Genomic DNA, 27,709 nt, shown 5'->3' with positions numbered 1-27,709 from the left:
CATGGTGATATTTCTCTCATTCCTTTTCTATTTCTCAATGGTGCCTGGGTTCATGGAAAAGCTTCTGTATCTGACTTTCAAAGAGGAAGGAAGTCTACATGCTGTCCTTCACATCTTTGCTGGTCTATGATGTGAAAAGCCAATCAGGTCTTTTTACTCACCAAGCATGCAGCACTAGTGCCTCCTGAATTATTGTTACCATTGCTTTTTTGGGGGGGCGGGGTTGGCATAATGCCATTGACACTCATGGCTGGCGAATACCAAGGAAATGTCCAGCTTCATTTTTACTACACTCTAAGCCCTACCTCAACTCTTCCAAATTCTGCAGAATCTCTGGTCAGCTTCCTTTCATCTGCTCCTAACCTCACTCTGGTGGTCTCTTTGTACATCCACTGCTTCCCAATTCAACTATCTTCTCGTGCCTCTTAGCTTTATAAGGCAACTTCTAGATCTCTTCCACACTCCCACTTTCTGCTTCGATATGTCAGATGGCCCTTTCTCCTCCATAGAGGTTACCCCAATGTTGATGCAAGCTGTCCTGAAGGTTCTTCTCAGGACTTCCCTCTGATTGAATACTTCTAGGTCAGCAATTTCTAAATGACAGCCTAGAAACATCGTAGGTGGCATCCTGGGCTACCATCATGCTGACCTGAGGTATTTTCTTCAGACATTTGTAACTTTCCTGAGCTAGATCTTCCTGAAACATCAAGTACTGAGTTTTTCAAACCTTCCATCTTACCTCTTAAGTTTTCCTGAGGGGAAAGCCAGGACACTTAATTTTGATTCCTGCCTCCTTTCCTCCAATTCTTTCGGAGTCACTGCTTGGGCTACACCTTTTGCTTTCTTTTATTTGAAATTGAGCTTTCCCTACATCATACTCTTTTTCCTCTCTATACTAAAGCATATTTTCATACTCCTGTGGTTTAGTTTGTGTATGTAAGTAGCTCCTGGAATTTAGAAACTCCCTTTCTTTTGCCACAAATCCTGATTCACAAGACCTTTGTCTCACTACACACTGATAAAAAATAAAAAACAACAACCTTCCTTGAACAATGCCTTTTTTCTTCTTTGTATTCCTGCTTTAATAATCCAAATCCTCCCTGAGATAATGGATGCCTATGGCTGAATGGGGGAGGGTCAATTAATTTATTTCAAAAAGTCTTATCCCCGTTATAGTTGAAACTGATGATATTGATAAATTACTTTTATCTTCCAGTTGTTTCCAAATTCATTTTAGAGGAACCATTCCTTTTCTCCAGAACCTACTTTTAAAAACAAAGTGTTTTTAAACAAAGATATACTATAGTTTATCTTCAGCCACACGATAGCTCGCATGTAGTACTCCCGTAAAGATTTCAATGAAAATGTCTTTGTTTTTTTTTCCAATTTCAATCCAATTCAACAAGCATCAGTTTATATTTTTTAACCAGCCTCTAATTATGCATCATATAGGCAAGAGAGGTTTACAAAAGGAGAAGACAAGGTTTATAGCGCCTCAAAGGTAAGGAACCAGATGCATACGTGAAATAATCAGAATACAATGCAAGAGTAGGAAGAATTGTATCAACACACAGAAACTGTTTATGATAGGTAATTAATAGATATTTATTGTTCTTCATTATGTGTTGTATAGACAACACAATGTAGGCTATCTGGGCAACTTGCAAATAATGAGAGTTAGAGAGGACATTAAAATGGAGGAAGAGAGACGGGCTAGGGCTTACATTTTTAGTAGAATCTGGAAATGTAGAAATGAGGAAATCCTCTGTTCCAAGCAAGAAGAAAACAACTTGGGGAGCAACTTGGCAGAGAATTGTGGGTTCAGAGGGCAGTTCTGTTATGTTAAGCTTTAAATTGGCTGAACAACACAAGTCATTCTAGAAGAATGTACTTTTTCAGATATTTGTTCTTGGCACTGCCTCCCTTGTTTTCCCCACCTCCATATTTTTCATAAAGCAAATGCTTTGTCATACATATTCTTCCTCTTCATGGAATTGATGTCACTCGTTCCATTGCTTCTGTTTGCTTGGTCGCAGCTGTCCACGAGAATCTTTCTTCTCCCAAGTGGTCTAAGTGAGGCTCATAGCAAATAATGGGCAGCCCAAGGGTCAGCCCCGATGGGGCTTGCAAGCTTTTAACTTTGGAGGAAAGCCATTTTTGCTACTAGTGAGACTTATGAGAGTTTGTTTTTCTCCTTATGTTGCAGCTAAATTTCCATTGAAATAATAATAGCTCAAAAAACAAAAAAAGAAAAAGATCCTACCCTTTCATCTTTTCTCATTCCTTTCGCTGGCAAGTATGTTGGGAAAATGAGAAGACACACTGCTAAACTCTCTCCCCACACACAGCTCTGCTGAAACCGCCTCGTCCACAGTGGCAGGGGCCTACAGAGACCCATCTCAAAGACTTTTATTTCCATTTAATTATCCTTGCCCTGGCCACCACCCTTGGCACTTTAACCAAGCCCTCTTAAAATGTTTTTTCCCTGGTTTCTAGAATGGAACACTCTTCTGATTTGCCTCCTACCGCTCCAGGCTATTCCTTTTCTGCCTCCTCTTGCTTCCCAAATGCAACTATTTTCTGAGATTCTGTCCTTATCTCTGTCTTTTCTCCCCTTGAATTTGCTACTTAGGTAATCTTGTTTACCTTTAATATAATTTCTATGCAGATGAACCTTAAATATATATGTTTATTTATAACTTAAATTAATATGTATTCTATATTAAATATATATTTACATATTTATATATTTATATACTTATATATATGTTAGATCGATCAGTTGATAGATATAGATAGATATCTCCAACGGACTTCCCCAACTGGACTACAATTCAGGATTTCCAAATGTTTACTGAACATTGCTATTTTGATACTTGTGCTAGTCACTTCAAATTCAATGTGCGCAAAGCTGAAACTCCCACCTCCTTTCTCAGGTCTCCTCCTCTTCACTCCTCTGTATTCATCACTGGCAGTCACATGCTGGAGCTGGTTCTTACCAGCTTATGGGGGCTCACTGTGTGCCCCTGTTTCCAACTCCAGTTTGGCCATGGTGTGAACATTTACACCACAGATAAAGGCAAATGCTACAAATTGCAGGTTTGTTTTCTTTTCCTCTCCTCTCCTCTCCTCTCTTTTCTTTTTCTTTTCTCTTATTCTTTTATTTTTATTTTTTTAAAGATTTATTTATTTATTTGACAGAGAGAGAAAGTCGGTGCATGAGGAGGGAGAGAGGCAGAGGGTGAGGGAGAGAGAATTTCAAGCAGATTCCCTGCTGAGCATGGACTCTGACTTGGGGCTCGATCTCACAACCCTGAGATCATGACCTTAGCCAAATCAAGAGTCGGACACTTAACCTACCCAAATGTATGTGCCCCTCTTTCTTTCTCTCTCTTCCTTTCTTTCCTTCCTTCCTTCCTTCCTACCTTCCTTCCTTCCTTCTTCCCTTCCCTTCCCTTCCCTGCCCTTCCCTTCCCTTCCCCTCCCCTCCCCTCCCCTCCCTTCCCCTCCCCTCCTTTCCCCTCCCCTTCCCTCTCCCTCCCTCCCTTCTTTCCTTCCTTCCTTCCTTCCTTCATTCCTTCCTTCCTTCTTTTTCTGAGAACGTTTTCCAACACACCACTGATTATTGTCATACCATTCTCCCAGTCACCTAAGCTTGACACTTGGAGGTAATTTTGGACAACTTTCTTTTCCATATACCCTAAATCCATTCAATCAAGTCTCTAATGCTTACATCACTCCAAACTTTACTATTTTCATGGCTCCTGACCAATTTCTTGGTAGGCTTTTCTCACAGACACTCTCTTACCTCTAACTAACTTAGCAAAATTCTGCAAAGTTAATCTTCCTAAGGAACAGCTGTGATCATAGTCAAAAGTTGCCAGTGATGTTCCTTGCTTACCAAAGTCGAATCATTAATTTTCAGTAAAGATCAGCTATAATCTGGCCCCTAGTCCTACTCCAGTACACCACACACTTCAGGATGCTGAGCTCCTAGTTTGTGCCTAGATCATAAGTACTTAGGAAACCCCAGAGGATGACATTGTCTAACCAACCAAATGAGGAAGCCTTGTTGACTCTCTGCCTATTTTGTTCCTCCTGAATTCCCCCTCTGCCATTTCCACACACCTAGATCTTACCTATATGTCCAGGTTCAGCCTGATGGCCACTTTTCAAGTGGAAATTATCTTTTTTCATCATCTAAGGACCCAATCTTAGAGCATTTTACTTTTATAATCACATTATCATTAACATTTTCTGTCTTTTAGTAAGTGAATATACTACATTCTATTTTTTTTTAAGTGGCCAGGACCATAGTGAACTTCTTGGGTCTAATGGACATACAACCAAAATGTGTCAAATAAATGGATATGAATGAAAACACCTAGGATTTATGTAAAATTATTTCATCTCAAAAATAATCTCATACTTTCTCATTTTTTACAACATTGTAACGAAGGAAGAAATCAGAAATTTATCTCATTTGTGATATTACTCATTGGGAAGTTGAGGACTATCACTAAGATGAGTTTATGCCTAAGACTTGAGATTTCCTGGGGCGCCTGGGTGGGTCAGTCGTTAAGCGTCTTCCTTGGCTCAGGGCGTGATCCCGGCGTTCTGGGATCGAGCCCCACATCAGGCTCCTCCACTGGGAGCCTGCTTCTTCCTCTCCCACTCCCCTGCTTGTGTTCCCTCTCTCACTGGCTGTCTCTCTCTCTCTGTCAAATAAATAAATAAAATCTTAAAAAGAAAATTCTAAAAAAAAGACTTGAGATTTCCTATCTCTCCAACATCATTTCCTACCATGCACACCCTTTACATTCTAGGCAGAGTTAATATGCTTGGATGATGGATTGGTTAATATCCCTCTTCCTTGGATGTGAAAGGAAGGAAATTAAGGCTTTTAAGGAAATATTATACTGGACTGTAAGCTCTCTGAGGACAGAGACCGGTCTGTTTTATTCTCTAGAATAACTCCGGTACCTCGTTTGCCTCAACAATATTCAGTTAAATTAATGACCCACACTGCCTGTGTTTTTTCAACACTGTAAGTAGAAGGATGAATACCATTCCTAGTATTATTTTGCAAAAGTTTATTTTCCAAAGTTTTTTTTCCAAGCTACAAAATCACTGTGTTGTAGATTAAGGACTTCTCCCCAAGGGCTTTATTGGTTTATTTATTTACAGAGTTTGACTATAGCTTGGCAGATAACATCAGTAACTGAGCACAGAGGAAGAGTAATCGGGCACTGTTTTAAAATTTACCGATGACCTCCTGCAGCAGTAACACTTTAACATAGGCAGTGTGAATAACATCTCTAAATATTTTTTACCCTTACTTATCTATTAGGTGATGGCTGACATCCTTAAGTGCGTAAGGTTATAGTTAATGATCGTTGAGCATATTTATCTTGTTCTAACTACATTTACCTTGCTCTACGTCTGGAGTTTGGGGTTTGTTTGCTTGCTTTAGTTTTGTTTGTTTATTTCTTAACATTAGATTGAGAGGTTTCCCCTTTGTTTTCCTCTCTGATCTGGAAATGGCTCCACTAGCAAAAGCTAAATATCTCTTTGAAATGTGTGTACACAGACTGGTTGACAATACAAATTGGTAAACCATATGAGTAGATATTGCAATCTGCAGAATATCACCATAGGCCAAGATCCAAAATGAGAAAAAGAAATTTCTGAAACTCATGAGGGTAATAGATAACATGCCAGGCCTAACCAGAATTGCTGAACCAGCTATTAATATTCTCTCTATATATACAAGTATGTATTATTTTCCTTACCCATATCCTTCTCGCAATACAGTGTATGTTTTTATATGAATATTGTATCTGCAGTTTTAATTTTTGCTATGTTATACCCCCATAGCAATATTTATGTTGAAAGCGCTAGTCCACTAAACACACCTCCCTCATGGAAGGTTTTAATGTCCTTAATTCCTCTTGTGTAGCTAACAATTATTGGATTATGGCTTATGGAAGCTTGTTCGAAAGTGTAGATTCCATAAACACCTTTTTTGTACTTAGCATTAAAGTGAGATAGTAAGGCCCATTAACCCATCTGACAACCTACTTCAAGAGATCATGATTCTAAAATATGAATGTAAAAAGCTAAAGCATTATCTTAGCCTAGTCCCTTCCATTTCTGTCTCTGGGTAATATTTTCTCAGATTAGTGTGGTGGGTAGACTGTTGCTTAAATAGGTCAATGCAAATTAGCCTTGTGATTTCCTTTGTAATAAAAGTGTGATCTCCTTCACCTAATCTGTAGTTGAGTATTATTTAGGCTATTGCTTTGTGTTTCTATTAAAGACAGAGGAGTCAGAGGAATGGTAAATGTAATCCATTATCACCTATTTCAGATATGGGTTTTAAATGATTTTTTTTAGTTTAACATATACTTTATAAAATGTTGGCTGTTATCTTTGAAAGAGTGACACTGTACCTTTATTTTAATGATTTCTTGGAAAATGGTAAATAATCAAAACTTCCAACATGTATCATGGTAGATAAGGTACTTTTTAAAATATAGGAGAAATTTATCTCTATGGCCAATGACCAAACACTAGCTAATGTTCGTACTACCAATACAGGAAAAACATGTACATCTATAAATGATATGAATTATATTTTCATTGCGAGGAAAGAGATTGTAAATTAAGTAAGTCCTTTGGCCTTCTTAATGATGATTAATAATAATGGCCAATAATAATAAACACCATTTATTGACTGTTACCCATCTGCCAATTCTCAACATAAACTAACACTAATCTTCACCACAACTCTGAATACGTATTACCCCTGTTTCACAGGTGAGGAAATCAAAGAGAAGAAAGGTTATATAATGTACATAATGCTTCATCTTGGAAAATTGCTGAGGGTGGAATATAGTGCCACGTCTCTCTGGTTTCGATGCCCATCCTCTTTGAGTATTTATTTTGTCCCCCAGCCCTAAACCCTATCCATACAGCCAGCTCCCACAATTTGGAAAATGTACAATTCCTAACGGAGTTTATACGCTCCCTAGTTCACTTATAAATGTCTTTTTCAGGTCACCTGGGTGGCTCAGTTGGTTAAGCATCTGCCTTCAGCTCAGATCAGGATCCCGGGGTCCTGGGATGGTTGGGCTCCCTGCTCACCAAGGAGTCCGTTTCTCTCCCTCTCCCTCTGTGTGTGCTCTCTTTCTCTGTAGCTCTCACTCTCTCTCAAATAAATAAATAAATAAATAAAATCTTTAAAAAAAAATAAGTCTTTTTCTATAAGCCAGTCTTTTTCTTACAGATACTTATAAATAAGACCCTAAATCCTCGTGTTTTTTTGGATCTTATTTCAAACTTCCACATTGTATCAAAGTATACCTTGACCTGTGACCCATCCCTCAATTCCCACAGTGAACACAGATGACCTTTTTCTCAGCTGGCCAGTTGTTTAAATCTCTGCCTGTGCTTGGAGAGACAGACTCAGCCTCCAGCTCCTCTGGCCAAGCGGAAAGCTTGTCTCACTCATTTCTTATCTGCAGCATCTCTCACAATGTCTGGCACTAACAGAATGGGTGTTTTGTAGCTCATTGTTTCCCTACAGAGACCTAGAGCTCCTCCAACATCAGGACCACATCTAAGGGTTCTAATATGTCTGCCTCAGGGCCTAGAGGGATAGAGCCAGGGCCCACACCCACGTGGTAGAATGTAAGGAAGGGATGAGTTAATCACGAGATAAAGCAGAATAGCAGCCCCCCTAAAACTACAAGGAGAATGGTAAACAAATGGGCAAAAAGTCTTGCCACTGACAGGTTTCTTTATGGAATATTTTAGATAATAATAAACAAATATCAAGAATAATAATAATACATCTCCCTCAATGTCCTATTATATCCCTGAAACTGTGCCAGATTCTTAATCTATGTTATCTTGTTTAATTCTTAGGAAAAAAACAGATCGTATTTTTCTTTTTTAGAGGTGAAGAACTTGAAAGGCAGAGAAGTCACTGCTGTGAAGTACCAAGCTCATTTGAACACAGGTTTGTCTTCCTTTAGTTCACAAGCTTTTCTGCAATCCCAAATCTGGAGTTTATCCAGGAAAATAAGAGGTTCCTGCATCTTATAAAATACCACTGATTCTTTCACGTGTTTTGTGTAATTACAGACTTACAGCAGTTCAATGAGTTTTTATAAACTATTTATATACTTAAAAATATAGTCTGCACCAAGTACATTGTTATTTTCATGAAATCATTAAGTGTGCATCCAAGAATTGGAAGCTAAATAAGGCAACCATTGGCCACACTGATATTTTTAGGTCTGTTTTACGGAGGGGGGGGTGCTGTATGCACGTGTGCAGGGGGGTGTGTGTGTGTGTGTAGGGGTGTGTGTGTAATGTGTTACCCACAATACTAAGAGAGCTCAATTCTTGAGATTGATGATTATTTCTCATTTATCTCCAGGGTTAACAAAGGAGGAAAGTCCCCAAAACACATCATTTATATTGTAAGGTAGCCTATGCTCTACCTGATGAAAGACAAATTGGGAAACATTTGAAACGTTGTATGCAGGCATCAATTTTGGGTGCTACCTAGTAGAGCTGCATGTAACCTTATTACACTATTATCCAAAGAAAAGATGGGTATAAAAAGGAAGAATAAAATACTAAGCAAATTGCTTGTTCTTTACCCAAGTTCATCCTGGAAGATGTCTCCTTTCTGGTTCTACTTTTTATTTTAACCTCCTAATTTAGTTTGTGTTTATTTAATTATTTATCCATTTCAGAAAGAAATTTACCAGTAAAATGACTAATTTTTAAAAAGAAACCAAATATATTTCAGAGGCTCTGCCAATGTGTAATGTCTTCTAACGCTGGCCAAAAATAGCAGTAGACTAATTTTGAAATAACTGTTTTCTCTGTAGATTTCTCAATGTTATTCTCATTTGCCCTCCTTTCTTGAATCCCCCACCTCCAAACTCCCACCCCGGAAAAAAAGAAAAACAGATTACAGTAAATTTTGGCAAGGAGTTCTATTTGCATCATTTTCTTAGAAGTCACGTGCTTTGGATTTCCTCTTGTTTATGATATATTAAAATGCCTTCCAGATGTTTTTAATTATGAAAAAAAAAGTTTTCAAGAAAGCAGAGTAATCCAAATAAAGTTTTCTCTTTTTTTTTTAATGGCCAATAAATTAGTATATTCCAGCTTATCAAACTGCCCCATAATTCTGAGGGTGACCTCTTTAAAGAAGGTCAGGCATTGAGTGAGACAGCTACATTTGGGCAGAGGCAGGGTTTTACCAAGAACACTTTCAGTTCCTGTTTCCAATTGAGCCTGCTCCCTGCCTGGGGCCTAGCCTGATGTACAAGCCCATTGGCTGGGCTTGCTTAAATGTCCCACACAAATATAAACACCTCTACAGTGTGGGGAAGATGAAAGGAATAGCTTATTGATATCGTATATGCTAACGTTTGGATGTGGGACAGGAAAGACAGCACTGAACTGCTGGCATGCAATGCTGAAGCTGGGCGGCATGGAGAGGTTTTCATTTACTGATGTTGGATGCGTGCCCAGACTGCCATAGTGGAATTCAGGGAGAAACACAGAAAGGAGGAGAACCACAGAATGGTTTTTCATGAACATCCATGTGGGGCAGAAGAATAAATACATATGAAGACTATGTTTCTAGAAATGAAAGAACTGGCCACTGAGGAGCAGTTGTGAGCCCCCCTGCCCCCCCCACAAGTCCCAACCTGGCCCTCTTCATTTGTACTTGAAGGTAACTCTTCATCCTAATTTTGATTCAGAGCATGAGTAAGACTATAATTCAGCTGAAAGAGAAAGACGGGGCAGGGCAGGAAGAAACCTTAGCTTGCTTTGCCTCTTGTTGTTTTAAGCTTAGCAAGGAGAATAAATGTGTTTTTCTTTGACTAATGTTACCAAAAGAGAAAGAGCTTTGTGGATTATAGACATGGTAGCTTTTAAAAATGTATCTGCTGAACATCTGTCATGTGGGACAGCCCAGTAACCCTTTAGGAAGTAGAGATTTGGTGACTCACAATGTGAATTTAAATTTAAATGGGACATTCATTGGGACATTCATTGGCCTCACTTAATGGAGCATTTTTTGATAATTAACTCTCATCCGCCTAGCCCCACCTCATCTCTCTGTTTCTAACTTTAAGCATATTTGCCAACAAGACTAAGTGTGTTAATGATGATAGCTTTGGAGAGATAGCTCATCAAAATAGGTGCCTGCCAGGGTGTGGTGCTTGAGAAAATTTTAAATCAAGAAAGTAAGACAGTGTGACACATACAAACCAGTTACTCAGTCTTCATTTGCTGCGTTCTGACAATATACAGAGAAGAAATGGAATCCTGTAGAAGGGAGAAATTAAAAAGAAGTTTCACTAGGTAAGAGAGGATGGGGCAACAGAGGGAAGTTATGGGATATTCTAGAGGATTCTAGTTCAGAGGTTAAGAAGATTGGAATTTAAAGGAATTGATAGGTGTCTTGAGGAGAGAAAAGGAAGCTCACCAATGGGTCCAGGATAGTTACCTTGCCATAGGCATTCTGCAACTGAGATTCTGCAACTATGCACAAAATAAGTGCCAGATGGGGCCAAAATATTATTTGTTTGTTCAGTCAAGATGTACCTAATGGTGACGGGCAGAAGATAGCAGAACAAATGAATATAGCAGGGGTACCTATTAATAGCAGAACAAATGAATATAGCAGGGGTATCTTGTCATCTGCCAAGATAGCAGTGCGGTAAGAAAGGAATTAGATTAAAGAAAGCATCCCTGGTGGCCATTCATGAAGACCACTTGATGCAGTTTGAATGAAACAATTGGAAGAATCTTTGGGAAAGTGTTACATCTGGGAGAAGAACAGGTCAACAAATGAATCGTGTGGAATAGGACAAGTAGGAAACTGCCATCCTCACTGAACTGATGAGACTCTTGAAGGTACCATGCATCAACCTAATGAACAGAGGTAAAGAAGCAGAGATCGAGTGATTCGACGGCTCAGTTTAGTAAACATTTATTTCTGACTTACCACGTGTTAGGCAAAATTCCAAGTACTCTTGAAGAAACAAAGACTGACACTGGAGCACGAATTCCCTTGGCTTCTCTAGCCAGAAAATGCACCTGGTGATGTGGCTTCAGCCAAAGGACATCTCCCTCAGATGTAGGAAGCCCACTATAATCATTCAAGCTTTCACCTTTAGGAGGAAAGCAAGCAGGGCAGCGAGGGAAAGAAAAACAACCCCCAGCTCTTTCTCCTGCCAAAGAAGAGCTGTAATCCACAAGGAGATAAATGGTCCAGGCAGATCACTCTCATATTCAAACAGTATTGCCCACATTCTCCCAACAGTCCTTGCCCTAAGAGTTCATCGTTTTGCATTCCAGGTATGACTTGCTCAGAAATAACCTGAATGCAGCCCCAGGATACCTCCTTCTCCTCCTCTTCCTTCCTCCCCACCTTACTCTCTCCGTTCTAGGTAGAGCGGCTTTCTCGCCGCTCATGCTAAACATGCCCCCACCTCAGGTTGTTATCTTTGTGATTCCTTTTACCTGCATGTATATTATTGCCCTAGATATCTGCGTGGCTTCTATTCTCACTTCTAGAGGGATCTGCTAAAATGTGACTTTATCAAAGTGGCCTTCCCTGACTACCTTCTGCAGAACTGCTCTGCTTACCCACCCTGCCTCCATCCCCTTCATCCTGCTCTATTTGTCTCCAGAGTATGTATCACCAGCAGACGAACTATATAATTTGTGGGTTATTTCTTGCCTTCTGCCATTTGAATGTGAACTCCATGAAAGCAGGGCCTTTGTCTCTTTTATTCCTCACTAGTTTCCCAAACCTGTAAGAGCGGCTCACTCACAGTAGGTGTTGAATAAACATTTGTTGAATATAGGAATTTGTGTCCAAGGAAAAGCACAAAATGCACTTGGACACGGACAAAAGATAGAATGATTCTAGCTGGAAGTGTCATGAAGGTCTTTGGAAATACGGTTGATGTATATCTACTAGTGCCTGGGTCTGTGGTGGTAGGGGAGGGGAGGAGCGAGAGAGGGAAAGGGCCAGGGCCAGGGACAGAGAGAGAGAAAGAGATTCTTATCCAACAGTATTCTTCAAAGGCTATACAATGTCAAATCATAATGATATCTGAGAATAATTACTAGAACTAGTAAAGGCTTTGGAAACTAAATCATTATGAGAGATGACTTAAGGAAATGATAATTTTCTCAGCCTAAAGAAAAGAAAACAAAGCACGGAGAAGATAGGAGTAGGAGTCAGAGGACGGAACAATATGGCTGCCTTTAAATATTCCAGAGATAGCCTCTGAAATAATGAGTAGACTTTTTTCCTATTAGGACAGGAAGTTTTAGGAAGATTTGGTAATTTTGTTTTAAAATTCTAATCATTAGAGCTGTCCCAAAGTGGAATAAACTCCATCACTGTATAAATCAGAAATAATCCAAGAAAGCCATTGTAAACTAGACTCCTGTTTTAGGTAAGAGGTTATACCTGATGACTCGTCATTCAGTATCTTTCAAACTTGGTTTTTGCACACGCGTGTGAGTGCACACACACACATACTTGTTGGGTTTTAACTACAAATCATCTAGCTAGTTTCTAAAATAGAGGACATCCAGTTAAAGTTGAAGTCAGATAAACAAGGAATAGTTTTTTTTTTATCGTAAGTAGGTCTTATGCAATATTTAGAGGAAACTTTTATCAATAATTCTTTTGTTATTCATCTGAAATTCAAATCTAACTGGACATCCTGTATTTTATCTGGCAGCCTTATGCTTTAGGGAACAACATAACAAAATAAAGGTACGTGTCTTCAGAATTCAGAATTTCCAAATATAAAGCAGGGGATGACATGGCAGAATTTATTCACACATCTGTGGGCGTGATAGCTTTGGGGCAGATTTGGGGGTATTGATCTTACAGCCATTCCATCAAGTGAGTTTTTTTTCTCTTATTTTCGTTTTTAAATCTCTTTTTTTCACAGTTTTTGAGAATTCTAAAGTGTATTTGTTTTAATGTTGATTTGGTGGGGCGGTGGGGGGGGCACCCATAGTCTTTAGAATTTCACAAGGGACTTCGTCCTAAGTGATTCACAGCATATCGTGGTGGCTTTTGGGCTCAGTATTTTCTTATCAAATCTAACTTCCAATTCAGTTAGTTGGGGCACATTATTTAGTACTAATTATTAGCATTAATGCTGACAAATGATTGCATTCACTTTTAATAGTCTATAATTTAAAAATGATAATTATATTGAAATTAAAATAACCACAGAGTAGTTACCAAACAACTTACTACAATTTTATTTCAGATCAATAGAAGCCTGGCTCAAATGACACTAATAGAAGGAAAACATTTCTGTTTAACAGCTGGAGAGATGCTGTTGTAAGGGCTAAAGCATAGCACTTTGAAATTATAAAATTTTTGACAGTTTTGAAATTATAAATTAATTTTTTAAACTTCTTCAAATTTTGTGCGACAAGTGAGGGGTCGTAAATATTTTCTGTTGCACGATTTCTAATTGCCTAATTTCAGTATTCACATGAAATGCAATCAACTTGTATCAAACGGTCTCTGACCTCAGAAGGCTTAGGGCTACTTTGGAAGGGCAATATGAACAGAAATGAAACAATGACAAGAAAATGGATTCAGTGTGCTATCCAGTTCTAAAACGAAAAATTTAAAGCATAGAGAAATCATGCTGGGAAAGCTTCTCAGAGAAATGAGGACTTAATGTGTGCCTTGTAGGGTGGCTTGGGAATGCATACTTGGAGAGGAGGGTGAATTTAAGGCCAAGGAGAAACAGTGTGCGTAAAACTTTTGACCAAAAAACAAACAAACAAGCAAACATACAAACAAGAATGAGCGAAGGAGAAGGCAGTGGTGACACAGAACGCAAGGAAAAAGTAGAAATACTTCTGTTTGGAAATCATGGCACATGATCAGGAACAGAAAACAGAGTCACATTGATCAGGACCGTAAAGGCCACACCACAGAATTTAAGCTGTCAGGCTATAGAGAACCATTATATATGCCTGCCCAAGAAATGGGAATCATGAGAGTGGCATTTCTGGTGGTATTCATTGCTACGTCAGCTCAACAAAACCCACTCTGAACACTTCCATCCTGTCCAACCTAAACTCAGAGGACAGCAACCGACATGATCATTTTTTTTGAGTATTTCTTCAAGAAAAGTCTTTTGTTTTTAAACAGATTTTCAAGCTTCTAGGGTTACTTCTATTCAATATGAAGACCTACAAACTTCTCTCCGTGGATACAAATAAATACTTAGATCCCCGAGAATTTCAAGTGGGTTGGTGGCTTGGTGACCAGAAGGTGAGAGAATAGCTTGATCCTGAGTCGTCACAGGCAGGTCCCCCGCTGACAGCCACGGTGGGGCGGGGGTGGGGGTGGCTCTGTCTGGGCTCTCAGATCAGGCACCGAGATTACTTTCTCAGCATTAATCTCTTTGAGACCAGGCACGCTCTTCCAAGAGATGTCACTTCCGTACCGTTCTCCACCAACCAAAGAGGAAGGCATTTTTGTGAGATCTATTTTTGCCAGCTCGTCCATCAGAGAATATTTATTTGTTCATTAATTTGTTTTATGAACATTGTACAAGTTACACAGTACAGTACCTTCTGATCATTTATTGCCAGGATTTATGCTCCGTGACTTGATGGAAAGAAAGTGCAGCCCCAGCATGGAGCTCCCTCATTCCCTGTGTAAGCAGTTGTGCCGCGATTTACACGGTAAAGACATTCTTTTTAGACACAGTAATTAGCACTTGTCTTATTTATACATCTCCCTTAACACTGTGTCCCCTTTAAAAATATTTTTATTTAAAATGGCATGCAAGGAAATAGCTCAGCATGCATTAGGGGGAAAAAAGAAGAAACAACAAACCACTGATAAATCCATCTGTTAAAAACCACAGTACACAAATTAAAAGAGTAAGTTAACATTATATGTCTTAATCCCCTAGCGCCATTGTTCGTGCTTACTGTTTCTTGCGGAATATTCAAAAGGTATTTTTTCCAGTAGACCAACTCCTTTTAGTTCACACCCTGGAAATGCTTTGCTTGTTTTAAATAGGTCCATTATGCTCTCAAACACCCACATATTTACTGAAGTCCGGCCTTAGTGAAACTAGCTATATGGTTTTCCTTCTCTATTATTTATTTTGTCTTCTCCAACTCTCCCTTCAAACAATTCTTAGTTACCCAAAGATGTACTAAATTCCTCAACCAAGTTTGCCTACTAAATGCAAACTGTGATTCTGCCTCTAGCAGAGCAAGAGGCAGTAACTCAACAGTTCTAAGATTTCTTGCTTAATTCTTAAATGTTTCCCTTCCTCCATCCCTTGTGAGATAGGTGAGAAAAGCAATTGCCCCCACTGCTTAATGCATCACAACTCAGAAACTCACTCCATCCTTGTAATTCTGAATCCCTGCCCAGCTGGCGGTTCCTGGATTTCAGACTCTGAATATGAGTTCAGCACTTTTAAATCAATCACTCTGAACAGTATTTCTGTCACATGGAAACCTTTTCTTCTTTGGCAGAAAATCTTTCCTGATTTTGACTGCAGCCCTGGAGAACTGGATAGTCTCATAAATGAAACCAGGATGTAGGAGAAAAATTAAACTAGATATAATTTTCTAACGCTGTCGTTCGAAGAGTCCTGTTCCATTTACTGCTCAGGAAGACGAAGGCACCTCTGTGCCCTGTAAGATTTTTCAACCAGTTTCCCCATTCCAGGTTAATGGCTTGTTGCAGTTTGACTAGCCAGGGGTTACTTGGGTTAGGTGGAAGCAGAAGGGGGAAGGAAACACTCCTTAGATTCTATTCTTCTAGCTTCACATTCTCCCTCCAATTATTCAGATGTTTGTAGAATCAAGTTACATCACAAATTTTGCTATTTATTGCTCCTCGCAGGTTACGTCCTTCTCTGACAGTGCTGCTATTGGGGGAAGGGATAAGTCGGTACCGAGGCCTCTGGGCTTAGCCAGATGGGACGGGACACAGCAGCTTCGGAAATAATGCTTCTCCCGTTTCACTAGGACAAGTGTAAAACTCAGGCCTTGAAAATCAAGAAATAATGTCAATACCCTGCAAATGGTATAAGAGACCAACTCTTTGGGGGCTTTAAATAATAAGAACTCAACAATGTTTATGATTTTTACTCTTTACAGAGTCAACTGTTCCCAACTCTTGGCATGTACCTCCCGTTGACTAGCATATATGATCGATTTACCCAAACATCGAGGTAACACAGAAACTAATGCTTCCTATATTCTTAGCTTTCTACTGTGCCCTTTCATGGATACATGGGTCTCCCATCACCTAAAATGATCTAAAATGTATATAGAAATATAGACAGTAAGATATACTGAGAAAAGTGGACAGGGAGGTGCTGATTTCCTCTGCCAGAGTGCACTGGAGGATACTGACAAATGCCATTTCCTGCCGCTTTTCATACGATGACTATTTCTTATATCTTGATTTCGTCAAAATGCCCCAAATATTTCATATAATCCCTTGGATACGTTGAAATGATTTTATCTATAGATAGCCATTTATTTGTGGACATTCAGTGTGAGATTTCTGACTTCTAAGATATGCTGGCGTTAGTAGTTATGGGTATATATGAATAGCGAGGGAGAAAGGTTTCAACATATATGAGCATAACTAGCAAATTTATGGAAATAATATTGCAGTAAGTACATTCATTCACTCAACATTTATCCAGCACATATTTATTGAGTGTTTACTATTATTGAGTGCCGGGCCCTAGGTTAGCTATTGTAATTCACCAGTAGGAGAAACAGACATGGTCCCTGACTTCATAATTCTGGACATTGGCTTCTTTGAAACAGGAGCATCAGGCTCTTAAATTCTTTCGAGAAACATCGCTGGACTCAATTGCTATAGAATTCGGAAAGTCTAAGTGTGCAGCGATAAGCAAATAGCACTAAGGAAAGGCCATATAAGAGGTGTGCTTCAAATGGAAGAAAATCTTAGAGCATTTGAGCTAAAAAGTACCTTAAAGATCTTATATCTCAGCCTTCTTATTAGAAGAATGAATTTCTTGTTTATGGTAACACAATGGTTGATGGCTGAGTTGCATCCATAATACACGTCTCTTGACATCCAGGAAAGTACCTCACCAATCAGTGCACTTTGAATAGTTGTATGATAAATTCCAATTCCACTGTATTCATTGCACAGGAAAGTGTAGTGGGTTGAACTGTGTTCCCCTCCCCCCCAAATTCCTATGTTAAAGTCCTACCCTCCACTATCTTAGAATGTGATCTTATTTGGAATAGAGTCATTGCAGATATAATTAGCTAAATTAAGATGAAGTCATACTGGCATAGGGTGGGCCTCTCCTCTAATATGACTGGCGTCCTTGTCAAAAGGAGAAGTTTGGATACTGACATGTTCATTGGGAAAAGGCCATGTAAAAATTGGTATTACACTGTTACAAGCCAAGGAATTACCAGGAGGCTAGAAGAGAGGCTGGGAACAGATTTTCCCTCATGCCTTCAGAGAGAGCATGAACCGGGAGACACCTCGATCTCAGACTTCTAGCTTCCAGGATGGTGAGACAATTAATTTCTGTTGTTCAAGTCACATACTTCCTGGCACTTCCTTACAAGAATCCTAGGAAGCTAAGACAGAAGCCAGTTGTATTTTAGGCTTACTCAGCTTGCTTTTGATTCATCAAACATCTACTTATTGAGCACCTACTACATGCCAAGCACTGCAGAAAACAGTGGAGATAGAAGGATGAAGAAGACCCAACCCCTGTCTTCAGAAAATACGTGAGTATACCAAAGCATTAAATAATGATGCGGGGTTCCTCCCACCCCAATCTGGGATCCACTTCCATCTGTGTGGTTCTTTCCCAATAAATATGATGTATTCCCCTAATCAACACAGGAAGACTAGATTCCACTTCTATCTTGGGCCCAGCCTCTTCCCTGGAAATATGTGAAACTTGCTTCCCAGGCATAGTAACCCTCTCCAATCAGTGAGTCATGGGCTGGGGGTGGGATTGGGGCCAGTGACAATCCCTTAGCGTGCTATTAAACCAAGCATCTCAAATCCACCCTCCAGAGGAGTGCACGGAGGCCAGCACTGAGTCCCTGTCATGCTTTATCAGAGCCATAAAGTGAGTATTTAAAATTTTAAAGTTTTCAAATGAAATATACAAAAGTTGATTATTTAGCAGTTTATCAACATTACCCCCCCTGTGGCAAAGGGAACAGACAATAAAATTGTTCAAAAGAGGATTCAAAACTACTTTCTGCCATTTTACTGCAACTTTAAAGAGGTCTAAAAACAAGTCTCCCAGAAGGCCTCTGGCCGGCTTTGCTGCTTGCACCCCTGAGAGCATGGCTGCATTCCTACAGCTGATGCCGCTGGAGTTGGTCCCTGTCTGTTCCCACGGGGACAGCGCTCTGTCATGCCTTCCAGGGCTGTGCCTGTGACAACCAGAAGCAGGAGCAAATTGTGGGAACTCTGGCCCGCAGAGCCTACAGTGAGACAAATTGTGACTTCGGTTGTCCCCACCTCATAATGACCTGTTGCCTTTCTCCATCTCCCGGCGACCATCTGCCCCAAAGCTTTCTGTCCCCACTGCCACGATGGCCGCTTTCATACAAAGAACAGTAAGGATGGAATGAAATTCAGACACAATGTGGCAAAAGTTATGATCGCCCCTCCGTAGTTTCCTTTTATGGGGACAGTAGGATTCCCACATAGGCAGTCAGGAAAGGAGAGAAACAAATCGTGCTTTTCCCAAGTTGTGAGGAACACCATGCTATTTATGCTTCTAGAAATCTCACCGGAAGAGCTTNCATGCTATTTATGCTTCTAGAAATCTCACCGGAAGAGCTTAAAAGATGAACTTTTAAGTGAATTTATGACGGTCTAATTACCCGCGGATTTTAGTGCAGTTGCTATTTTTTACTTGAGGCCAACTCTGTTTAAATCTTACCTTTTTATCTAGAAAAACAAAATATACAGGCTCATAACGTCCAGAATATCCCTTTTAAATGGCAGAGGATAAGGCAAAAGGTCTAGTACATCTGAGATCTCTTTAAGGCCTCTTGGCCCTTTTGTGTTTTTGTTTTATTGTCTCTTCTCAGCTGCAAGAGAGCATAATGGGAAATTAAAATGTTCTCCCCTATGGACTTATATTGGACTTCCTGGAATTAAGCCTCTGCCATGGTGGGTGTGGGACCCCCACTTGCCACTCTGTGGGGGACAATGGGAGCATGTCCAGTTGCACCTAAAGAGGGGCTGACCCAAAGTGAAATACAGACAAAAATCCAAGTTCCAGCACATGGTTATGAGATCACAGAGAGAAGGGAGAAAGTTAAGGATCATATTATTCTTAGAGTTAGGTATTCATTCACTCAGTCACTTATTTATTCAAAAATGTTCATTGAGGGGCCCCTGGGTGGCACAGCGGTTAAGCGTCTGCCTTCGGCTCAGGGCGTGATCCTGGCATTACGGGATCGAGCCCTGCATCAGGCTCCTCCGCTATGAGCCTGCTTCTTCCTCTCCCACTCCCCCTGCTTGTGTTCCCTCTCTCGCTGGCTGTCTCTATCGCTGTCAAATTAATAAATAAAATCTTAAAAAAAAATGTTCATTGAGCACTTACGGTGGGCTGAGTACTGTGCTAACCTCTAGGGATACGATGTCGCACAAAAGGAGGCATGCTTACTATCCTCACAGAGCTCGAAGTCTGATGAGAGGGAGTCTCCATCAGAATGATAGAAATAAGTAATTACAAATGCAAGTGTGGGGGCCGTGAACAGTAATCCTATAGTATTACATGGGCATAAAACGAGCCAGTTTTACCTAGTCTAGGGTGGTGTTCATGGGAAGAGGGTCTCAGAGGAGCCTTGCCAGAAAAAAAATCATCAATGTACTAAGATTTAAAGAAACTGTAGGACTCGATTATTAATAGCCAGTGTTGGAGGTGGGAATTGAAATGGGGTAGAAAACATTCCGGGGAGAGTACAGAAAGAGCTCATGCATCCTTTGTCAAAGGAAGAAGGGCACATTTCAGGAACTCGAAGACCTGTGTGCCCAAACACCTGGAGGGAAAGGTGTGAAATGAAGCTGGAGTGTAGCCGGAGGCAGCCAGTCCATGCAGGACTTGGCAGACCCTACTAAAGCTTTGGAAGTAATCCAAAGAACAATGGAGAGCTACTGAAAGGCTTAAAGGAGAGAGAGTAACATGAGGAGGAAACCATTGTCCTGTTAGGATCAGGAGTTAGCTGCAACCCGCGAAAACTCCCTGCTGCCCCCTAACTCCACCGCCAGCCCAGAGCCACACCTTCTAGAAACTCAGAGTAATTGCAGTTTACCATGGGAGCCCTAAAGGCTCAAATCATTTTATTTTCTTGCATATTGATTGAACAAGGTCATATTCCCCAACAATGGGGACAGCAAACTCTCACTTAAATTGCAGCAATCTGGACTGCATACCTCGTAAGATTAGCCACGACTTGCAGATTTAGAAAACAAAATATTCTATTTGGAGTATCTCAGCAGAGCCACCTTCTAGGAGAGCAAGTAAAACTTGTTGAGAATATTTCTGTATCACCTTTAATTTACTTCAATCTGTATAGCTAACTTCTAACGCAGTGCATATTCCAGACTATCAAAGATGATCAAAAGTGATAGTAATGTAATGTAAGTTGTTTACCTTCAGAAATAATGAGCTGATTCATAATAACAGAGCAATAACCACACTTCCATGTTACTGGCCAAGAAAACCTGGCTATTACCCAAAATTGGGTAAATCACACCACAAACACATGTTAATTTTGGCTGCCCCTCCTTACTTAACTAAATGTTTATTTCAAATTATCTGAGCTCCCTGCCTTCCTTTTCAGCCCCTCTTCAATATATTGTGGATGGAGGGATCTTTTCAAAACTTGAATTTGCTCTTGCTATTTTGCCCATTGCAAAGCTTTTGCTGGTTGCCCCCGTTGAGGGCTGGGGGGAGCGTGGCCAAATAGCATCAGGGCCATGAGGAGGCCCCGTGTGCAGCCCCACCTGTGTCTCCAATTTCATCTGGCCCTGTGCTCCCCACCACTTTTTGTACACGGCGCTCAGTGGGAGGGGAAACAGTGCTGTGAACAAGATCCAGCCTCTGTCCTCAAGACTCATGCAGTCCGGTGAGAGATGTTATATGACATGACATGGATTCCATTATTGCTATGTCAATGGGCAACTTTCGACACAGTTAAATGCAGGATGCTAACAGAGCACAAATGACCAACACTTAATCCAGGCTCATAGTATCTGGGCAAGTTTTCCTGATTCAGCATCCTCTAATACATAGCTTCAGGGATGAGGACCACACAATTGAAAACTTAATTATATGTATTCTGATATAGGCCATTCTTTTTTTTCTTCTTCTTCTCCTATGCTAATCTTGTTTCCCGAATTGTACTGTAAACTCCTTAAAGGCAAAGACTATCACTTACACTTCTGTATACTGAGCGTTGTCCCTATAGCTCTAACCACGTGGTACGTGCTTCTAAATATATGGTGACTAATTAATAGGACAGTGAATTCTTGCCTCAGAGTGTGAGAGGCAAGGGAGGAGTGGTAAAAGAGCTGNACACGGCGCTCAGTGGGAGGGGAAACAGTGCTGTGAACAAGATCCAGCCTCTGTCCTCAAGACTCATGCAGTCCGGTGAGAGATGTTATATGACATGACATGGATTCCATTATTGCTATGTCAATGGGCAACTTTCGACACAGTTAAATGCAGGATGCTAACAGAGCACAAATGACCAACACTTAATCCAGGCTCATAGTATCTGGGCAAGTTTTCCTGATTCAGCATCCTCTAATACATAGCTTCAGGGATGAGGACCACACAATTGAAAACTTAATTATATGTATTCTGATATAGGCCATTCTTTTTTTTCTTCTTCTTCTCCTATGCTAATCTTGTTTCCCGAATTGTANAAATTATACTGTAAACTCCTTAAAGGCAAAGACTATCACTTACCACTTCTGTATACTGAGCGTTGTCCCTATAGTTCTAACCACGTGGTACGTGCTTCTAAATATATGGTGACTAATTAATAGGACAGTGAATTCTTGCCTCAGAGTGTGAGAGGCAAGGGAGGAGTGGTAAAAGAGCTGGATATACCAAATCAACAAGGAATGGAAAGCAGTGGCCACGTGGAAAAGGCCGGCGCAAAGACAAAGCTTTATTGGTACTTTTAATTTTTTTTTTTCAGTTTAGCAGTGATAATGATATAATGACTCTATGATTTAATTGGCAGGTAGGAGCCAGGAAAAGACCTCACTAACTCACACTAATGAGAGGTAGGCCCATTGCAGTCCAACGGAGGTTGCTCTTAGTAATTGATTTTCTATTTTTAAAATATGTGCTTAGCTCACTCTGGCCAACATACACACCAGTTGACGGCAACACAGAATACACTTTGTTCTTTCATTTTGTCAAGTGTGGTTGCATTTTAATTATTTATGATAATATTTAATAGTATATTAGTAAGTGTCCTGTAGTGTGGCATGTAAAAATAATGAAGTCTCAGTAATACGAGAACATGATAGAGCTCTCAGCTATTAAATCTTTGCTGAGAAGTGAAATGAGACTGCGGGGTTCTTTGTGAGAATTGGGGGTTTGCAGATTAGGGAAGTGAAAATTAGCAAAGTTCTTCTGAATTACATTTATGAAGTATGTATATGGTGGCATTTTAAAATGCATTGAATATGACTAATTTGTTTGAATATGACAAATATGTTAAGATACATGGTTCTTTTATGTAGACTGCTTAGTAGATATTAAGACTTTTAAAAAAAATTATACTTCAGCTGGTTTTTTACTTGTTGGCGTACTTTTATATACTTTATTTTTATTTCTGATTCCCACAAAACACATTCTATCTCCAGATTATTAAGAATAATTTGAGCATGTGAAGGTTTTTTAAATTTCAAATTAATCTTTCTTATGGTTATGGATGGAATTATAATCATTTCCTGGGGAAAAATAAGATTAATGTTTTAAAAGTTATATAAGACTTCATATTTTTGCTATTGGTATATTTTACATAGTTTTTTTACATAAATATTCTGTTACATCCAACTTTCCAATTCTAAATTCCAGAAATAAATTTTACAAGATTCAGTTGAATAAATGTCTGCCAGAAGACTCCACCAAATTCTACCTCCAAGCACCATCCCCCCTGGAAAAAAAAGGGGGGGGCCTTTTTCTCTGCAGCAGGGTCTTTGTTTTTTTCTACCATTTTAGAAGTGTTTGCCCAGTTCCTTTGTCTTGGTAATTGAAAATGTTTCCCAATCCTTTCTGGCCTTCTCTGCAGACCATCTCTTCTCATTCTTTGAATAGCTCCTTCTTCATTTCCTTGCCTTTTTGTCCTCATCCCTGTGTTCTCTCATAGCTCATCCCTCATTCTCCTAAAACTCTTGTTGGCACCATGTTCCTGTTCTAATTGGTTCTATTCCCTCACCCACTAATTTTATGAGTTCTCTTTCTCTCCCACATTCATCAAGGGCTAAAATAAGAGTTTTGTCCTATTACCAAAAGATTGAGAATATCTATGTTTTGAGGTTGTACATTTTAAGTGGCCAGTATTTATGGCACAGTTTGTATCATGGCTCTAAGCTAGTTGTTCATAGTAAGAACACTCATGGAAAGCCTAATCATATTATAAAAATAAAAATCCAGAGATGAAGAGGTCTAATCTCTACAGATTGATAGCAGAGGCAACCTTGCAAATAAATTTCAAAATTATTAGCCCAGATGAAAATTTTGGCACTGCAGCTCTGTTTATGTGTTTTGTTTACAAAATGAAGAGAATATGTATAAATATATATTTAGTCACTCATAGGGATTACAATTTTTATTTGCTTTATACAAATAGTTGATAGCTTCTCTGGAAACTGGGTTATAAGCACTAACGATACCTCTCATGACATCTAAAGAACATGGCTAGTACATACAACTTAGAAAATACGACATACTAGGTTTCCCAAGAGGAGGGCCCAAGGCCTCAGGTCAATAAGAAGCTCATGTAGGTAGAGAACACAAGGTAAACTGTACTTGAGAGAATCCTTCGAGAGGCTTGAAGATGGCTGTAGTATCTCTATCATCGTTTCAGGTGCTGAGGGCAAGTATTTTGTTCTCAGGGCAAGACACTGGCCAGAGTAAAGTGGAGCAGAATCAGATTCAGGGCTAGGGTTTCTCAGAATAGGGATTTTCAAGACAGTGGGCAGAAACCAAAACAAAAGCAAACAAGCCTCAGTCGAGAAACTTTGGGCTCATGAGGAAAGGCATTCACTCGGGAGCTCAATGGCCGCTGTAGGAGCACTGGGTCCTTGATTTAATAAATAGCACACAAAACATAAGAGCACAGTGGTTAGGGCTGAGATGATCAGATTCCACTGCGCTAAGGCTGTGAGGAAAAAAAATATATTGATGGCTTTGGGAACTATGGTGAGTGTCACCACTCAGGAGAAGTAATTAAGAAACACAGCTGGGTAAGACAGGATCAGAGGCTGACAAGCAGTGATTTCCAAAGTAAAATATCTATGGCTATATATGTATCCATTTAAGTACACAAATAAATATGCATTTATGATAAGTATGCACATATACCAACACAACACAGCTACTTTCCATCTTGCATCAGAGGAATTTGCGCCATAAAGGGTCTAGGCTAATATGTAGAAATACCACTCCTTTATATACTCTAAATGCATCCAGACACCTACAAAATTGACATGTTCCACATTCTAGTGCTTTCCAGTTTCAAAGTACACTAGGTACATACTAGAGAACAAAGGAAAGAATTTTTTTTTTGAGAACTTCCATTTCTAAGCAACGACAAATCAGATAGCTTGAAAACTCTCCCAGCAATGAAACACCTAGAAATTTTAGCAAAACAAGTACATAACATACATGCTTTTAAGTGTATAGGTCAGAAAATTGATTGACAAGCAGTGCAGTGAGCTTCAGCTCAAGCTGATACTTCAGCACTAGCAGGAAGAGGTTACCAGATTCAGAAACCAAGGAATAAGAGGCAAGGTATGGAAGCCATAGTAAGAGAGAGAGAGTAATAACTGAGACCCTGTTTAAAAATCTGAAACCAGACAGCCTAAGTTTAAGAACCCTGCCCACCTGTACAGAGAAATAAGGATGCTTTTCTGTATAAACATAAGCTCTAAGTGGAAGGGGGAGGGAATTACACACTTGAGAATTTATAATCTTGTTCTTTCCATTAGGCAGATGTGCTCTCAAATTTATACTAGCAGCATGAGCAAAAACCCCCTCAAACTAAGAAATTTACATGTCATGGGTCCAAGCTGGAAAGATGTAGACGATCAAACACACACACAAAATGATGAGGGATAGACACACCCCCCAACAGGCTAAATATGATTCTCACAGATAAATCTTTATTCAAAACCAATTCTCACAATTCAGAACTTACAAAACACTCTAGAAAATAATTCACCATGAACAAGAGTGATCACACACAGAAATCAGAGGATAATATTTATATATGCATCCTACTCTCACATAAGCTTAAATACTATAAAATAATTATGTTTACAATAACTAAATACTTTCAAAAGCAGTGAGAACATGATCCAGGAATAAGGTACTATAAAAAAAAAAAAAAGACTAGCCAGCTATTGAAGTAATGGAAATAGAAAATGTAAAAATTTTAAATATAGTCCTTAACAATATGTAACTAGTGTTCTATTTAAACACAAGATTAGATCTAGCTAAAGAGAGAATTAGGAAACAGGAGGATAGATCTCTGGAAAATATTTTTATGATGTGGTTTTGGAAAGATAAAGAGAAGGATAAAATGGAAGAGAGTTTAAGAGACATAGAGGATCAAATAAAAAGTCAACCACATATTCTGAAGGAGTCCAGAAGAAGAGAACAGGGAGGATGGAGAAGAGACAACATTGAAACAATAACTGAGAATTTGTTCCAAATTTGTATGAATGTGAATTATCAGATTCAAGCAGTACGAGTAATCTCAAACATGATAAATACAATTGAATCCATGCCTAGACACATCATACTGAAACTTCACAACACTAAATTTTTTAGAAAGATTTCATTTATTCATTTGTGGGAGAGAGAAAGCATGAGCAGGGGAAGGGTCAGAGGGAGAGGAAGAAGCAGACTCCCTGCTGAGCAGAGAGCCTGATGCAGAGCTGATCCCAGGACCCTGAGATCATGATCTGAGCCAAAGGCAAAAGCTTAACTGACTGAGCCACCCAGGCACTGCAGAACACCAAATTTTAAAAAGCTACTTTTGAGGGGCGCCTGGGTGGCACAGCAGTTAAGCGTCTGCCTTCGGCTCAGGGCGTGATCCCGGCGTTATGGGATCGAGCCCCACATCAGGCTCTTCCACTGTGAGCCTGCTTCTTCCTCTCCCATTCCCCCTGCTTGTGTTCCCTCTCTCGCTGGCTGTCTCTATCTCTGTCAAATAAATAAATAAAATCTTTAAAAAAAATAAAAAAATAAAAAGCTACTTTTGAAAGAATAAAAATATACTGACAACAGAATTATCAATAGCCATACTACCAATCAAAGAGAGGGCTTTCAGTATGTTGAACCCAAATAGTCATCAACTGAAACTGTGCTGTTGTGGCACCTGCAGAGATGGTTGCAGTCTCCACCCAACTTTCAGGTCAAATATCATGACTGATGGTGCCGCACAAACACCAACAAGGTATGAAAAGATGTATTAATCTCAGAATGAGCCTTTCTGCAGAAAATAGACTCCCAGGCAGTTCTGAAAAGAGCCTGAGAGAGTATGGTATGGAGTCTGTCTTATGATGGTTACATAGTGGGGGGCTGAGGTGAGGATTTCTTCGCACGATCCAGGGTTTACGTGGTTTAAACTTTTTGCATATGAGGACCGCAGTGTTATGGTTGTAATAATCCATCATGGGATGCTCTTCATTCTTTCTAGGTTAAAAACAGAACAAACTGTATTGTTAAATAGAAAAACAGTGGAGATGATCACATTTTTCTAAATGGTCTTATATAATAGGTTTCCATCCTTAGAAGCCTTATTTTAATTTATAGTGGGCATATTGACTATTTTAACTGGGGGCAGGTAGGTAAAAATATCCATCAGATCTCTTTTGCCAAAACAATTTTAGTCCCCAAAATTTAATTTTATTTATCATTGAGGCAGAGTATTTGTCCTCATTATGGGTATTTTCGGGCACTGAGTAATATGGCTGTGGGAAATTAAAGCAAGGCAATAGTTCCAATGGTTAAGATGTATCATATCTGTTTGTACTGTACATTATGTTCAACAACTCCCCTAAGATTACAGGTGGGATATCATTGGAATTTAGTGGAATCTCCAAGTATAACTGTAATTTGAGCCCCAGTATTGATTAAGTCATGAAGTTTGCCCATTGACATATCTCAGTAAATGTTAGAACCTATGTTATAAAGGCACAAAAACCAATTAGTTTTTCTTTTTGTGAGATAATTTCTTTTAGTAAATTTGGATTTCTAACTGGGTTGATATATGGACTTTCGTGTTCATTTTTTGTTTCCTTTACCCTGTATTCAGGGTTTTTTAAATTCAGGGGTTTTTTGTTTGTTTGTTTGTT

The sequence above is a fragment of the Ailuropoda melanoleuca genome, chromosome 2, assembly GCF_002007445.2.
Source record: "Ailuropoda melanoleuca isolate Jingjing chromosome 2, ASM200744v2, whole genome shotgun sequence".
NCBI lineage: Eukaryota > Metazoa > Chordata > Mammalia > Carnivora > Ursidae > Ailuropoda > Ailuropoda melanoleuca.
The sequence above is the reverse complement of the archived record's forward strand: the minus strand, read 5'-3'. Positions refer to the sequence as shown.